At 35.3% G+C, this 18,161-nt stretch overlaps 1 long non-coding RNA gene across 1 annotated transcript; it reads left to right on the plus strand.

The window, feature by feature from the left end:
* The first annotated feature begins 6,289 nt into the window (after positions 1-6,289).
* Positions 6,290-7,418, plus strand: LOC145813567 (uncharacterized). Its single transcript, XR_014356719.1, has 2 exons — positions 6,290-6,523; positions 7,115-7,418. It is a non-coding gene; the product is annotated as an uncharacterized LOC145813567 (long non-coding RNA).
* Positions 7,419-18,161: the final 10,743 nt, after the last annotated feature.

Consider the following 18,161-nt stretch of genomic DNA (forward strand, 5'->3'; position numbering starts at 1 on the left):
TTTGGTAAGAGTGGTAAATTATCTTCAAGATTCATTGGGCCTTTTGAGATCTTAGAGCGAATTGGGGAAGTGGCATACCGGTTAGCTTTACCGCCACAACATTCAGGAGTTCACAACGTATTTCATGTATCTATGCTTAGGAAATATGAACCCGACCCTTCTCATGCTCTTGATTGGGTTGACTTGGAGGTAGATGAGGATGCCTCTTACGAAGAATGGCCGGTTCAAATATTAGATACCCGGGAGCAAGTGCTACGGGGAAAAACTATACCGTTGGTAAAGGTGTTGTGGAGACACCATGGGGTTGAAGAAGTGACGTGGGAATGGGAGGCGAAAGTCTGCTCCAAATATCCGGATTTGTTTGAAAATGCTTAAGTTGCTTTTCTTTGTAATATTCCCTAGTGTTAAGGGAAACGTATTTAAAGTTGTTAACCACATGTTGATATATGCGTTGTTGTTTTAAGCATAAGGTTGTTGAGAGTTGCCATTACTTTTTAAGAAATTTCATGTTTATGCGTATTTGGGAGGTTAATGAAAAGATTTACAAGGGAAAGATTATAAGGGTAAGATTTACAAAAGATTTAATGGTAATTAATGAAAACTGATATTTTGTAATACATAAGCACTTTCTAAATGAAAGGTATTATATGGGAAATATTTTTAAAAGATTTAATGGTAATTAATGAAAATTAATATTTTATAATTTATAAGCACTTTCTAATCGAGGCATGTTCCTTACTATAGTTAATAACGTTTGTGCCTAGATATAAGTAAAACAAATAATAGTATTAGAGTATATAATTAAAAGGGTGATGATTGAGACCCCCTCCAATCACCATTAGTGTAATTCACCATAGTTAGAATTAGAGTATTACAATTTTCAAACGATAGAACATTTGGCAGTAACTTTTCGTATTTGGAAGATGACTAAGTTGTGTTGCGCCTATTTCTTGCTCTTTGTCCTTGTTTTATCAGGTTCATCCTTAACAAATTTTGATGGGATTCTCGTGCTTTGATAAAATGTTTTAGTTTTTGAAAAGTTCTAGCTAACTAGATCACTTTATGTGTGGAATTTTTGTAGACATAACCATGAAATCTTTATATCTGTAAGTATATATTACGATTTTTATTGAAATATATAAAATAAGAAGATTAGAATAAAATTTTCCTTTCCTCCGCTCTACAACACGATGTGCACACTTGATTCTACTTATTTTTCTTTGTTTCTTTATTTATTTTTTAAAATTCTCCACTAGAATGTAGAAGTGCCATTTTAATTTGACACTTTGTTTTAATGTAGTCTATCATTTTGTATATATCTATATATTTTTTATATTCTTCGTTTCTTTAGGCAAATATTATTTTTATAGAATTTCTGTATGGAATTCCCACCCGATGACTTTCACCTCTTTTTTTGGGTTCTATTCAGTGATAACTTGATAAATAGTTTGATTGAGGTAAAATTTAGTGATTTATTCACTATTTTAGCTAAAAAAAATATAAATAACTAGCTCGATGGAAATGTTTTTATTTGGGAGATCCCAAACAAGTGTGGGTTCTTTTTAGCGATACTGCTGCTTGTTTGCAACTTTTTGTTTTTATTATAAAATAAGTAATAAAATCTGTTAGATCTATATTGTTTGCATTTGTACAAATAATTTAATTTTTATAAGATTATTTTAATTCAGAGATGTTATGATCTAATTTATATATATATATATATATATATAATCTCATTCATCTGAACAAACTATATACAATAAGATTTTAGACCTAATAGGGTATTTTTGATTCCCAATTAAAATAATGTAATCATTTCATTTATTTATTATTTTGAATTCAATCTACTAAAATAAAATAAGAAGGATACACAAACACCCCTTAACATTTTATGGAAATACACAAACACCTTCTAACCTTTTCAATATATTACAGATACTTCTTAATATTTAGACGCTCTATCATAAACGACATTTAGACGTTCTATCATAAACATCTCTACTGACATTATTGGTGGAATTGTAGACAACGCTATTATATAGCGCAAAATACATGAACATTCCTTAACACGTTTGTGAAAAAAATCATGGACACCTCCTTAACTCAATATTCATTAAATTATTTTTATGTATATATATATGTATGTGGAATAATATTAATTATTTATTAAATTATTTATATGTATTTCTATATATACATATAAAATTATTTTAAAAGTATGTTGTGATGTTTATAATGTAAAAGAATAATTTTAAGCGCAACAGTGACCCCACATCCCGCAAACAATTCTTAAGTCTCACTGTAGCCACATCACACTATTTTTTTAATTGTTTATCTTTCCATGTTTTGCAGTTGGGTTTACAATAGCTCACACATGCACTAGGAATTGTGCTAAAGTGTTATATCGTAGAGGGTGCATTGAACATACTTGTTATAGACACTGCTATCAAAATGAACCTGGAGAAGCTATTACTGGACAGTGCGCTGGAGCCGCTTGTATTTGTTCTTATTGGTGCAATTAATTTATCCCATCTCTCTCAATATGTTTTATTTTCAAGATCAAGTGTATCTTATTTAACCTCATCATTAGAATAAATTTATAATAAAGGATTATATGCCTATTTGCAATGAAATATTAGCTGCTAATAGACTCCGTGTAGCGATTGGTCGTAGAGCCTCTTCTGTTTGTTCTTACTCGTGCTCTTAATTAACCCAATATTTAAAAAAAAAAAAACATTTTATTTTCAAGAACAATTGTATCTTATATAACCTCGTCATTCGAAGGATGAATAAATAGATAATAAAGGATTTATATGCCTAATACATACTTGAATAATGCTTTACATCTTCCTTTATTTTATTTTCTTTTCTTTTCTTTTCTCTTGTCACACAAAATATATCAGTAGGGGTTAGTTGTTAATAAAAAAGGGGGCAACACAAGGGGTTATTAAATTTTTCTATATAAGTTTGTCAGTGAATTGGATTTGACATAATTTGAATCCACTGATTATAAAATAATTTTAATCCGACCTTGATTGGATTATGACCAATACAATAAGGGGCATTTGAATTTGAATCCGAATCCAATTTATCCAGAACCAATCCAAATCCCAAAAACCAAGGGAAAAAAACGAAAAAGAATCCGTTTCATTGCTTGATGAGGCCAGTGATAGAAAATTCATGCATTATATAAAATAACAAGTATATTTAGCAGGCAACCTGATTAGATTAAAATTTTGTTTTAAGAGAAAAAAAAAAAAAAAAAAAAAAAACTTGTTAGATCCAATCGGATATCTTTGAATCCAACCCGTTAATAATAGGATCAAATGGATTCAGGTTTAATTGAATTATTGGATTGGATTTTTTTAATGGATTCAATGATTTGAGTTGTTAATAATCAGGTAAAACGGATTCAAGTTTAATTGGATCATTAGATTATTTCTTTAATGGATTCAATGATTTGAGTTTGGATTGGGTAAAATTCAGGTCAATGTCTATGGTCTTAAAGAAAACAAAAACATTAGAAATCAAATGAATTATTAAATATTTTATATAATATTCAAGTAAGTGTGAGATGTGACTCAAATGAGTTCCACACTCATATGAGTATTGTGTAAAATATTTAATAATTCATTTAAGGTTCCTAATATTGCTCCAAAGAAAATAAAATTTGGATATGGATAAATTACAAATTTAACTTTTATAGTTTGACTAGTATTTTATTTTGGTCCTATTGTCTCGAATTAAACAATTTTGTTCTCATATTTTAAGTTTAGTTTCGACTTAGTCTTTCCGTTTAAGTTAGAGGTCAAAATTAACAATTTTGAGATACTTGTCAGTTTCTTAAGAGGTACACAGCCTGAACAGATGGACTAAATTGAAACTGTACTTAAAGTGTAAGGATCCAATTATTCAAATTGAAATAATAAGAACTATAGTAAAATTTGAGTCAAAGTATTAGAGTAAAAAGTGCAATTTACCTTTTGGATATGTATCCTATCCTAAAGGAAAATTATTAGATTGAAAGTATCATGTGATGTTGTCTACATAGTATATTCAGCCAATGAAAAATCACAATGCCATCTTTTATACTAGTAGTATTCTGTACTATGCAAATAATTTTATAATTCGAAGTGAGTCATTATAATCATTTTGTGGTAACTGTGTGAACTTTATATTTATTTTGTATGGTGTAAAAACATATATCAATCCATAACTTATGAAATTAAGGCAAAACTAATACAAATAATTTATGAAATTAGGGTAAATTACAAATACAACTCCTAGGTTTCATTAAATATAAATTGCCCCTATGGTTCTAGAAATTGCATTTCACCCCATGAGGTTTCTAATTTCATAACAAATCGCCCTTTTTATTAATAAATCGTCAAGTGAATTAACAGTTTTTAGTGATGTTGGAAACATATTTTAATTAATAATTTAAGTAATTTTATTATTGTATAGGAGAACAATTATGAATTTCATTTTTTTAGTTAATTCTGTTAAATGAAAAATTATGATAAGGGAATACTTGTAATTTTTCAATTCACAAGGGGCCATTTGTACTTTAAGTAAATTTCAGGAGGTGTATTTGTAATTTATCCACGCAAAATTAATAACAATCAAAAATATAAGTGAAAGAATATTGTATTCTAAGAAAAAAAATTTAGAAATCAAATAAAAATACCAAAACCCATTTGAGCCATCCATATAAAATAAAAGGGTAAATTACAAATACATCTACTAAGGTTTGTTTAAAATACGCATTGCCCCCTGTAGTTTGGAAAATTACAAATGCTTTCCTGTCAGAATTTTTTATTTAACAGAATTAATTGAAAAAGTGAAATTTTGAACTGTTCACCTATACAATAATAAAATTATTTGAATTATTAATTGAAATAAGATTTTAACATTATTAAAAATTGTTAATTTACTTGATGATTTATTAATAAAATGACCTATTTGTTATGAAATTAGAAACTTTAAGGAGCATAATGTAATTTTTAAAATCACAGGAGGTAATTTATAATTTAAATAAACCTTAGGGATGTGTTTGTAATTTACCCAACAAAAATAAAAATCACACACATTTTGAACTTGAAACACCTTGTGAAATCTGGAACACACATTTGGAAAAATTATCAGTACATAAGGTCAGTGAACAATTATCCACAATCAATTAATCACGAAGGTCATTGATAAGAAGTCTGAATATTCATATTAATTAAATAATCACTTCAGCTATATTATATTTAAAATCAATGTATTTTGAAGTAATGAACTTTGCTGGTCAGTGTTTAACAACCATAATTAGACTTGCTCTTAAGATGGTTTTTTTTGCAAATTTTATAATTTGTTGTTCTAGTTTCAGTATGATTTCTTATTTAGTCCTTTGGGACTTTGTTGTTTTTTTCTTTTATTGGTCTATATGATGTTAATTTTTATTTTAATATAATTGCCTAATAACTTTTCTAAAAAAAAAAAGTGTCTTGCTCTTTGAGCAAAACTGTCATCAATAACAAAAAGGTCCTCAAGAAACTAAAAAAATCTTTAAAAAAAAAACACACACACACAAAAAAAAAAAAAAAAAGGCAAGAACAAGCAAACCTGTTGTCAAAACCTTTAAACAACCCCACAATCACAATTGACATTGACATAAGTACTCTAAAATAAATAATTTAAAAAGAAGAGCTGTCCTTAAGTTTTTTTTTTTTTTTTGATATTAATACCAAAAAAAATATATTGAAGCCTGCAATCTTCCCAAAAAAAAAAAAAAAAAAAAAAGAGGAGAAAAAAGAAAAAAAACAAAAGAAAAAAAAGAAGATAAAAATAATATACAAAAAAGTTTAAAGGACAAATTACACTAACGGTCCCTATAGTTTGAGACTTATGTCACTTTGATCCATGACTTTTCAATTGTGACACATTTGACCTTGAATTTTGAATCTTGTTCCATATGAGGATAATTGAAGATATAATTGCTTAATTTCAAAGGCAAAATCATCAATTTGATAAAATATAAATTAATTTGACAAAAATAAATATCCAAAAAAATATTTTTAAATTTGTAAAAATTATTTTTACACACTAAAGAAAAAATTATGTAAAATTAATATATCTTTTAGACATTTATTTATTTTACCAAATTAATTTTAATTATGTGTTTGGATGATGATCATTTAACGGGTAATTGTTTTTATTTTCATTAAATTAGTTTATATTTTTTATAAAAGTCAAATATGGCGACAACTTTGATATCATTATTAAACCAAGGGGTTTTTTTTTTAAGCTCCCTAATAATAACAATTTTCTGCATAAAGGACATTAAAAAATGTAATACTGCCTCAGGTCCCTAACCAAAATACCCACGCATTTTATCAATTTCTTGGACCAAAATACCCTACGTCTGTTCATCTTCAAATGAGTTGAATGTTGACAAGATCAGCAGAGATGAGCTTTACGAGTATTGGTCTCAAGTCATTGATCAGAGCTTCGATTCTCGACTCCAGATCTTCTTCGACATGTATGCATTATTATTTTTTCTTTTCAAAAAAATTTAATAGATGTATATATATATGATACATACATATATATATATATATATATACAATTTGTTGCTTACTGTCTTGACTAGTATATATATGATAATTAATCAATTAAGACCATTTGCAACCATAATCAAACAGTCACTCTTGGTTATCTTATCTATGGTTGCAAACATATATATATATATATGATACATACATATATATATATACAATGTCAGCACATATATATATATATATATCCAGTGTTGAATATAACATCTTCAGGTTCAAAATTTCTCTGAGTGTTGAATATAACGTCTTTTGATTTTTTGGGTTTAGTAGAATTGGAGTTTTTTCTGGAAAAGCAATATTTGGACCCCTACTTGAAGAATATTGGAAAAAGAAGCTTGAGGAAGAGGCAGCAGTAGAGGAAGGCTTAAAGTAATCCAGAGAAATTTGAATTTTCTCTGGATTCAACCCAGAGAAATTTGAATTTTCTCTGGATTCAACCCAGAGAAATTCATACCATTAAGTTTAAAGAAAATCTATCACAAACTCATAGAAGAACTATTAATTTGTTTGTGCAGGAAATTGTGATTGAATCAGCAGCAGCAAAACCAATGACAAATTGATAAAATCAGAGTTTTATCGTTCCAGAGAAATTCTGGACCAGAGAAATTTGAAATTTCTCTGGGTTGAATCCAGAGAAATTCCTGGGAAGTCCAGAATTTCTTTGCTTCCAACTGATGATGGGTTGCTTTCCTTCCAACTGTCAAAATTGAACTGCTTTCTGTACATTTGGGGCTTCTTATTGAAGCTTCTTGTGTTCTTGTTTTTGTAAATTTCTCTGGCTTGCTACTACTCTATTGGTGTGGCTAATTTTCTCTGGCATTTATAATTTTCTCTGGCCAAATTACTTTTCTTACTTGTGTGTCTAATTTTCTTTGGCAGCATTTATAATTTTCTCTGGCCACATTATGTTTATGTCTTGTGTCTAATTTTCTATGGCATATTTATTTTGTTCAATGCTACCTTGTAATTTTCTCTGGGATTACAAGGTAATTTTCTCTGTCAAGGTAATTTTCTCTGTAATTTTCTCTGTTGCTACCTTGAAGAACCAATAAGCATCAAGATCAAGACACCAACTTCAAGGGTGATTTTCACTCAACTACAAGCTTAACATTTTCTCTGTCATTCTCATTGGATTATAATAACAAACCTATGATTTTCTCTATACTACAAAGAAAAGTCCAGAAACATGAATAGTGCAAAAAAAAAAAAAATGAAAAGTGCAAAGAAAACATATCAGAAAACTTTGAAAAGTGCAAACATATAAAAACACAACATATAAGTCCAGAGAAATTTGTAATACTTATCATTTGTAATACAATCATATGATTTTCTCTGGACTACAAAGAAAAGTCCAGAGAAATTTGTGAACTTATGTTTATGTCTTGTGTCTAATTTTCTATGGCATATTTATTTTGTTCAATGCACCATTTCCTCAAAATTTCTCTGTCGTGTAATTTTCTCTGTCATGTTTATGTTGCTACCTTGTAATTTTCTCTGTTGTGTAATCATTGCTACCTTGTAATTTTCTCTGGGATTACAAGGTAATTTTCTCTGTCAAGGTAATTTTCTCTGTAATTTTCTCTGTTGCTACCTTGAAGAACCAATAAGCATCAAGATCAAGACACCAACTTCAAGGGTGATTTTCACTCAACTACAAGCTTAACATTTTCTCTGTCATTTTCATTGGATTATAATAACAAACCTATGATTTTCTCTATACTACAAAGAAAAGTCCAGAAACATGAATAGTGCAAAAAAAAAAAAAAAATGAAAAGTGCAAAGAAAACATATCAGAAAACTTTGAAAAGTGCAAACATATAAAAACACAACATATAAGTCCAGAGAAATTTGTAATACTTATCATTTGTAATACAATCATATGATTTTCTCTGGACTACAAAGAAAAGTCCAGAGAAATTTGTGAACTTATATTCACTTTCAATATAACAAAAACAAAAACACATTAACATCAAGAGACAAAAATATATTAAACACAAGCACATAAAAAAATCACAGAGAAAATCTGTTATGTTCACAAAACACTTAATTCAAAAAAAATTTAAAAAAAAAACAAAACATTTACTGCTCTATTGCTACGTCTGTAAATTTCTCTGCCTACTTACAATTTTCTCTGTGATTTTCACTGCACTACAAGTTTACAATTTTCTCTGTGATTTGAGTTCAATTATAGTAACAAACCTGCAATTTTCTCTGCACTACACAAAAAATGCAAAGTGAACAAAAAACAGAGCACAAAACGCAGAAAAACAGAGCACCAAAAAGGAACTCATAACCATGTTGACAGAGAATGAAAAAGCAACTCCAAAAATCAAAATCAACTCCATCGAAAATTCATCAATAATAGATAATGAAAAATTAACTTCAAAAATCAAAAAGAACAACACTGAGTTCGTCTCTCTCACATTGATCAAAACTAAAAACAAAAACCTAATTCAACACCTACACGATCAAATCAAATCAAAAATTGAAAACTTATCTATTTCAACTCCACATGAAATCAAATCAAACACAATGAACCAGATTTCAACTCCTACACGATCAATCAACACCTACAAACAACGAACATGATTTCAACTCGTACAGGATTTCAACAACTACAAACAACGAACAGGATTTCAACACCTACAAAACCCTAGAAAATCTCCACAAAAATCTGAATCGTCAAATTCATCCTCACGTAATCTCCCACAAAATATCAATATGATCTTTAGCTGCCAAATTGAAAACAACGTATATTATAAACAAGGGTAAGACAGGTATTTTACACTCTAAAATAACATTGAGGGACCTTAGGCTACAAAAGAACACATTGTGGACCTAATCCATTACTAAAAGTTGGATAGGGACCTTAAACTGATTTTCCCTTAAACCAATCCATTAAATCAAAAAATCCAAAACTAAAAACATTTCATATATTAAATATATCGATTACACATTAATTTTCTAATAACCACCCATTACATAATCATCATCCAAACACATAATAAAAATTAATTTAGTAAAAAAAAATAAATGTTTAAAAGATTTATCAATTTTACATAATTTTATCTTTTGTGGTTAAAAATAATTTTTAAAAATTTAAAAATAATTTTTTGACATTTATTTTTATCAAATTAGTTTATATACTATCAAGTTGACGTTTTTGCTTGTGAAATTAATCAATAATATTTTCAATTGTTCTTATCTAGAACAAGATTCAATATTCATGGTCAAATTTGTTATAATTGAAAAGTCAGGGATCAAAGTGACACGAGTTCTAAGCTATAGGGACTTAAAGCATAGATAAAAACATAAGAATAGTGTTGTGACAACCCTCACCTCTGATTAACGTTAAATTATGTTTAAGCATGATAAGTAATTGATTAAAACGAAATTCTAATTTGATTACATGAGTGTGTTATGTAGAATGCATTTCTAGCTGTTTGTTACTGAATGATTTGTTCATATTTTGATTTCGAATTGTGAATTGAAAGCCTTATCGGCGGTCGAATCAGAAATTGATTAGTGTTATATACTAATTAGGATTTATGTGATTTTATGGTAGGTTTAATTAAAATCCGATTTGGAATGATTAAATTAGGTTAAATAATGTTGGATTAATTGAATATAGAGTATTTACACTTTTGCCACTAAGTGGATTAATTCAAGGCCTTTTCTTCTCACACTTTACACTTGTTTGGCACCATTCTTCATTTCATCTTCTAGACCAAAACTGTGAGAGAGAGAGAGAGAGTTAGAAGGAAAATAGATTCAACAAGAGTTTGGCTTGAAATTTAGAAGAATTTGAAGGAGACTTGAGGAATTAGGCTTCTACATTTGGAATTCAAGACTTAAGGTAGGAAATTCATTCTCTTGATTATGAAATTAAGTTGTTACATGCATTGTTCATGATAGTTTCATTGAAATTATGTTCAATTGGTGATCAGAGTCAAGAATTAGCTCAAAGTGTTGATTTGAGAGTGAATTCATGCATGCATGTCCATATCATAGAATTTTGAGGTTGTTTTCATGAAATCCTTGCATGCATGTCCATATTGTGGTTGTACTCTAGAAATTTACCATGTTTTTGAGTTTGAGCTTGCATTTGATCATGCTTTGGAGCATTAGAGTTCATGGGAACACATGCATGTTATGTTCTTGCATTGTTCTTCAAGTTTCATCAAAAATTGTGTTCAACTGTCACACCTTTGGGCTTGATTTTATGAAATGATCTTTAAAACATGTTGTATTATGAGTTTGTACGTGTTTTCCAGAAAATTGCCCCAGAAGGATCGAGTTTGAAGCTTTAAAGGTTGAGTTTTGTGCTTGGAGATCAATTTGGAAATTCCAGATTTTGATCCATGCTCGAGTGGAGGACTTCACGCTCGAGCGTACACTCTGAGTACATGCACTTCTGCTCGAGCGTTGAGAGTCACGCTCGAGCGTGAAATGCATATGCCCAGAAGTTCATGTGTTTTGCAGTTTGCTCGTATAGCGACCCCGGTCTTTTCCCATTTAATTATTGTATCCGGACTGTTCCGTAGATTCTGTCATTGTATAATGGTTGTTGTTGTTATTCCTTATTTTCTCATTTGGAATTATAGGATGTTTTGGGCAGGTTTGTTTCAGGTTGGTTGGGTTTAGAAACCAAGAGTTGCTGTCCAGGTTTTTGGTTCTTCGCTCAAGCGAGGAGTTGTTCGCTCGAGCGAGAGGTAGTGTTTGATTTGGACCTGTAGCTGTGCATTCTTGGCTCGAGCGAGCTTTTCTTCGCTCGAGTGAGTTAGTTCATCCTTCGCTCGAGCTATAGTTCCTTCGCTCGAGCGTGTGTCTGGGTTCAGACCTGAGGGTTTGAGTTCTTCGCTCGACCGAGCTTTCTTTCGCTCGAGCGAGCATTTGAGTTGTTGGCTCGAGCAAGGCTTCCTTGGCTCGAGCGTAGTTTCTCTGTGTCTGGTCGCTCGAGCGACCAAGTCTTCGCTCGAGCGAGCCTGTCCAGTTTATATACACAGCAGCGGGATTTGATCAGTCTTTTTCATTTTCTTTTGATTCCAAACCCTAGGTCCGACTTCTCTCTCTCCCTACTCACCTTCTTTCTTAGATTTGATCCACTTAGGGTGTGTTTCTACCCTAGATCCTTCATATAAAAGATAGAGTGAGGCAAGGGCTACCATGTAATCTGAGCATTTGGCGATTTGGAGCACTTTGGTATTTGGGCACTCATCTCTTTCTTCACCTTTTGGGTTGTTTTCTTTGAGGTATGGATTTCCTACTCCATTTTATAGGTTATGTTCTAAGTTTTGGTATTTTAATATGTTGGGAATACTTTGGTAAATTTTGGGAAAAACCTTAGTTGAATTATTGAATTGATTTGTATAAGTAATTCATGGAATTGGGAAAAGATGGTTAAATTCATGAAATTGGGGAATTCATTGATTAAATGGCATAATTGGATAATTTGAATCATTGTCTATTGAATTGTGGACATAGTTATTTTCAGTTTAGAAATAACTGTTTTGGGCTATCGGTGGTGGATAGTCGTGATTGTTGTAGACATTGCATGTGGATTAGGAATAACTGGAACTAATCACATTGGTTAAGTCATTAATTTTGACTGTGACATTGATACAGAAAATACGTGTATTGATTGAGCATTGCATTTGCATACATTGTTTGTGTGTGGGAGGAGATAGGGGATGTACTCCACGGTTTAGGGGAAGATAGGGGATGGACCTCTAAACCGGATTTTGTTTGGGAGGAGATAGGGGATGGACTCCATTAGCATCACTTTTATGTGTGCTTATTTATATAGAAGTGTTTTATTGATACAGCACTAAAATGTGTATCAATCTGGAAGTATGAAGTGTTTGATTTGAGCTTGAGTCTCATTTGTTGTTAATATTGGAAGGATGTGAATATGATATATGTGATTCACTGTTATAAGTTTGGCCAGGTTCTGAGCCATGTTGATAAAACTGGAAAGTAAAACGTATCTTTGGCAATAATGTCATGAGTCTGTAAAATGAAGTAATTGATTATTTTGGTTAACCATCTGTTGAAGGCTATTGCTTTATTCATTGCTTATATGTGGTTTAGTATATTTCTACTGGGCTGTGGCTCACCCTATATGGGAACATCATTTTCAGGTTCAGGTGATAAACTACCTCGAAGGAATTAGCTTGGGAGGGTTTGGCTTCTGGATTGAAGAAGACTACTTTTAGTTAACTGTCTTAAATTATTAGTACATGTAAACATTCAAGCCTAGGGCTTTTCTTGTATTGAGTTAGAACTCATATTTTTGTATCCAAGTGTTGGCTTGGAAAGATGTAAGCCAGTAGGGCATTTTATTCGATGATACATGTAATGCTTTATTTTGTAATACTCTGATGAATGAATTAATAGAATGTCTTCTTTAAATAATGAATGTCAATGATATATAATGGGTTAATTTTGAGGGCGTTACAACTTGGTATCAGAGCGTACCGGGTTTGAATACTTTGGGTACGTGGGAAGTGATTAGTATTACATTGGGTTCGTCTCGTTTGATAGAGACTTAGTGTAATGTTATATGCTTATGTGATAACATGTTTATGTGATTATGTGGGTATGGAATGTAGTTTCTAGGATGTTGATTGGACCCTTGAGTTTCTTGTAGTCTTGTTGGAAAGGCACTTGATCACTGCTGCTTCCAACCGGAACTATAGTAACCCTTTGGGACTATCATTATCCGGGAATGAAATTCGTAGGTGCTTATGTGATTATGTGCTTACGTGGAATGAATTATTGTTGCCCATTGAATTAGGACGCGAGTGTTTAGCTTCGGCACATTTATTAATGTGCTAATGTCTTTGTTTCCTTTATTAGGATGTCAGGACGAGGACGAGGACGCGGTAGGCGTGGTAGGTCGGGTAGGCAGGAGTTGCCTGTGCCAGAAGAGATTCCGGCAGTTCAAGAGGGAATTGGCCAGGCTAATGTGGCCGAGCCAGTAGGCCAGCAGGCTATGGGCGCTCTAGCCCGAGAGATAGCAAGGGCATTCAGGGAGTCAGTAGGCATTCTTAGAGCTGAGAATCAAGCTCAGGCTGGTATTGCGGATGCGGGACCTTCCTTTCTGAAGAGGGAGTTCTTCCGGTCCAATCCGGATGAATTTGTGGGTGATCCTAAAGAGCCACTTAAGGCAGATGAATGGCTCGAACAAACAACGAAGACGTTTGAGATGCTTGGCATCGAAGACGAGGGGTTGAAAGTGACCTTGGCATCTTTCCAGTTGAAGGGGGATGCAGGTCAGTGGTGGAAGTTTACTAAGGGGCGTATAGGAGGTACATGGGAGGCTTTTGTGAATGCTTTCCAGGAGAAGTTTTTATCTCCAGCAGTCAGGGAGAAGCTGCGAGACCAGTTTTGTCAGCTTAAGCAGGCGAGTTCTTCAGTGGCCGAATTTGAGGCTGCATTTACTAGTTTGTCCAGGTTTGCACCTGAGTTGGTGGCGTCTGAGGAACGCCGTTGTATTGAGTTTGAGAAGAAGTTGAGGCGTGGCCTCAAGCTGAGAGTTGGGGGAACTATGATTCGGGATTATGGGCGTATGGTTGATGCTGCAGCCCATATGGAGATCATGATGCAGGAGGAGGAGGAAGGGCAGAAGGGCTCCAAGAGAAGTCAGGATAGTCAGAGTGATGGTAGGAGACAGAAGGGTTTTAATCCCCAACAGTCTCAGGGTAGCTTTGCTAGATCGAATTTTCTTGTACCGAGTGCTAGTTCGGGGAAAGGCAGTCAGGGAGACATTACCTGTTTCAAGTGTGGCCAGCTGGGCCACAAGTCTCCAGTTTGTCCTCAGAGGGGAGGAGTTCAGAGAGCAGCATCTTCTTCGGCTCGATCTCAGAGCCAGAGTCAGGGTAGAGGTCAGCCACTCTCGTGTTATCAGTGTGGTCAGCCAGGGCACATGAAGAGGTATTGCCCACAGTTGGGTGGCACACCTGGTGCATCTGGTTTGAGGCCGATTCAGGGTCAGCAGCCAGCTCAGTCGGGTCAGGCCTCAAAGGCCAATCAGGGGGCTTCATCATCTCAGTCGGTGCAGCAATCTTATGCTCCTAGGGTTGAGCAGGTTGATCAGAGGTCGTCTGGGCGCGTGTACGCTGTTACCGCGCAGGATCTTGTACCGACTCCATCAGTTGTGAGAGGTACCTTCTTGTTTTGCAACTTGGTTGCTAATGTTTTGATTGATACGGGTGCATCTCATTCCTTTGTGTCTGCTGCATTTGCATCTGTTTTGGAGTTGGAGTTAGCACAGCTAGCATCTCCTATTTGTGTAGTGTCACCTCTTGGGGGTGAATTGATTTTGAAACAAGGTGTTAGGGGTTGTGATATAGAGGTTGATTATCATAGAATTCCATTTTCCTTTGTCGTTATGCCTATGAGAGGTTTCGATGTTATTTTGGGTATGGACTGGTTATCGTCATACCGGGCAGTTATTGATTGCTACCGCCAGAGGGTCACTTGTTGTACCGTGAGCGGAGAGTATTTTCATTTTCTGGGGGACCGGGTTGGTGATGTGTTACCACCGGGGTATGTTCCACGAGGACGGAGTGAGCTTAGTGGTCTACTTGCTAACCTGTCGATTAGTGAGGATGTTGAGACTCAGATTGTGTTGCCAAGGGTGGTTCGTGAGTACTCGGATGTTTTTCCCGAGGATCTTGTTGGTTTGCCACCGCATCGAGAGATTGAGTTCTCCATTGACCTGGTGCCCGGCACGGCGCCGATTTCTATGGCACCTTATCGTTTTGCCCCAGCTGAGTTAGTTGAGTTGAAGATCCAACTCCAGGAGTTGCTAGATAAGGGCTTTATACGTCCTAGCGTTTCGCCGTGGGGAGCACCGGCCCTCTTTGTTAAAAAGAAAGATGGTGCTTTGAGACTTTGTATAGATTATCGGAAATTGAATCGGGCTACGGTTAAGAATAAGTATCCTATGCCTCGTATAGATGATCTGTTTGACCAGTTGAAGGGTTCCCGTTGTTTCTCTAAGATAGACTTGAGATCGGGTTACCACCAGTTGAGGGTCAGGGAAGAGGATATTCCGAAGACGGCATTCCGTACGCGGTATGGCCATTATGAGTTTTTGGTGATGCCATTCGGGCTCACCAATGCACCGGCAGTCTTTATGGACTTGATGAACCGGATTTTTCGGGAATTCTTGGATCGGTTTGTAGTCGTTTTTGTGGACGACATCCTTATCTATTCGCCTTCTGAGGAGGAGCACGAGGCACACTTGAGGGTGGTGCTTGAGTTACTTAGAGTCCATAAGCTGTATGCCAAGTTTGGGAAGTGTGAGTTCTGGCTGAGGGAAGTCAAATTCTTAGGTCATGTGGTATCCGGTGAAGGAGTGTCTGTTGATACATCCAAGGTAGAGGCAGTGCAGGATTGGGCACAGCCTAAGAGTGTATTTGAGATCCGCAGTTTTCTGGGATTAGCTGGGTATTACCGTCGATTTGTGAAAGATTTCTCCAGGTTAGCATCACCGTTGACTAGACTGACTCGGAAGGGAGTCAAATTTGTATGGAGTGAGACTTGTGAAAAGTCGTTTCAGGAATTGAAAGTTAGACTGACCACCGCTCCAGTATTGATTATTCCAGAGAGAGGGTTGGGTTATGCAGTCTATTGTGACGCCTCACGAGAGGGTCTGGGTTGTGTGTTAATGCAAGAAGGGAAGGTAGTTGCCTATGGCTCTCGTCAGTTGAAAATTCACGAGCAGAATTACCCTACACATGATCTAGAGTTAGCAGCTGTGATATTTGCCTTGAAGATTTGGAGGCATTATCTTTATGGTGAGAGGTTCGAGGTGTTCTCGGATCATAAGAGTCTGAAGTATTTGTTTACTCAGAAAGACTTGAACTTGAGGCAGAGAAGGTGGATGGAATTTATAGAGGATGATGACTTTGAGTTGCATTATCATCCGGGAAAGGCCAATGTGGTGGCCGATGCCCTTAGCAGGAAACCTGTTGGTGACATAGCTAGCATAGCCATCCGAGAGTGGGAGATGTTGGGTGCACTTGGAGAGTTTGATTTATTTCTAGGTGAATCCATTGAGGCTGCGGTCTTGTTTTCTGTTGTTGTTCAGCCTACACTTGTGACTCGAGTGTTAGAGGCTCAGAGAGGTGACCTTGAGGTAGAATCTCTCCGTGAAAAGATTTCCGGTGGGAAGGTTGAGAAGGGTTTGATGGTATTTTCCGACCTGAGTGTGAGATACCGTGACCGTCTGTTTGTGCCGGAGTCTTGCCGAGAGGAGGTACTCCGAGAGTTTCATCATTCACGCCTTGCGGTGCATCCGGGAGGCACTAAGATGTATCGGGATTTGGGTCGTCAGTTCTGGTGGCGGGGTATGAAGAGAGATGTGGCAACTTTCGTATCTAAGTGCCTTACTTGTCAGCAAGTGAAGGCTGAACATCAGAGGCCAGCGGGTTTATTGCAACCCTTGCCTATTGCTGAGTGGAAGTGGGAACACGTCACTATGGACTTCGTTGTGGGTCTTCCGAGGACTCAGCGGGGTAGTGATGCTATTTGGGTGGTTGTAGATCGGTTGACTAAGTCGGCGCACTTTATTTCTATGCGTGTGAGAGATTCGGTAGATCATCTTGCCGACTTGTATATTCGGGACATAGTGAGATTGCACGGGGTCCCAGTGACGATCGTCTCAGATAGAGATCCTCGTTTTACTGCCAGGTTGTGGCAGAGTTTGCAGAGTGCCTTAGGCACTAAGTTGACCTTTAGCACGGCTTATCATCCTCAGACTGATGGACAGTCCGAGCGTACTATTCAGATACTTGAGGATATGCTACGGGGTTGTGTTCTAGACTTTAGTGGGTCGTGGGAGAGGCACTTACCGTTGGTGGAGTTTGCCTATAACAACAGTTTCCAGTCTAGTATTGGTATGGCACCTTTTGAGGCCTTGTATGGTCGACCGTGTAGATCTCCTGTTTGTTGGGCTGAGGTGGGTGATGCACCTCTGTTGGGTCCGGAGTTGGTGAGGGAAACGACGGAGAAAGTTGAGCTTATCCGTAAGAGACTTGTTACAGCACAGAGTCGTCAGAAATCTTATGCCGACCGTAGGAGGAGACCCTTGGTGTTTGTGGAGGGTGATCATGTCTTTCTGAAGATATCACCTAAACGGGGTTTGATGAGGTTTGGGAAGAATGGGAAGTTGTCCCCTCGATTCATTGGTCCGTTTGAGATCCTTGAGAGGATTGGCGAGGCTGCTTATCGTTTAGCTTTGCCGCCGCAGTTGTCTGGAGTACATGACGTGTTTCATGTGAGTATGCTTCGGAAGTATGAGCCAGACCCATCACATGTGTTGGATTGGACCGATTTAGTGGTTGATGAGGATATTTCGTATGAGGAGAGACCGGTTCGGGTCTTGGATAGGCGGGATCAAGTTTTGCGAGGCAAAACCATCCCTTTGGTCAAAGTTTTGTGGAAACACCACGGAATGGAGGAAGCCACTTGGGAACGTGAATTGGAAGTCCGCGAGAAATATCCGGACATGTTTGTTGATTTGTAATCTTATAATTAGATTCTGTTATATTG

Source organism: Camellia sinensis, chromosome 15 (assembly GCF_055761805.1).
Source record: "Camellia sinensis isolate YWXY chromosome 15, ASM5576180v1, whole genome shotgun sequence".
Taxonomy (NCBI): domain Eukaryota; kingdom Viridiplantae; phylum Streptophyta; class Magnoliopsida; order Ericales; family Theaceae; genus Camellia; species Camellia sinensis.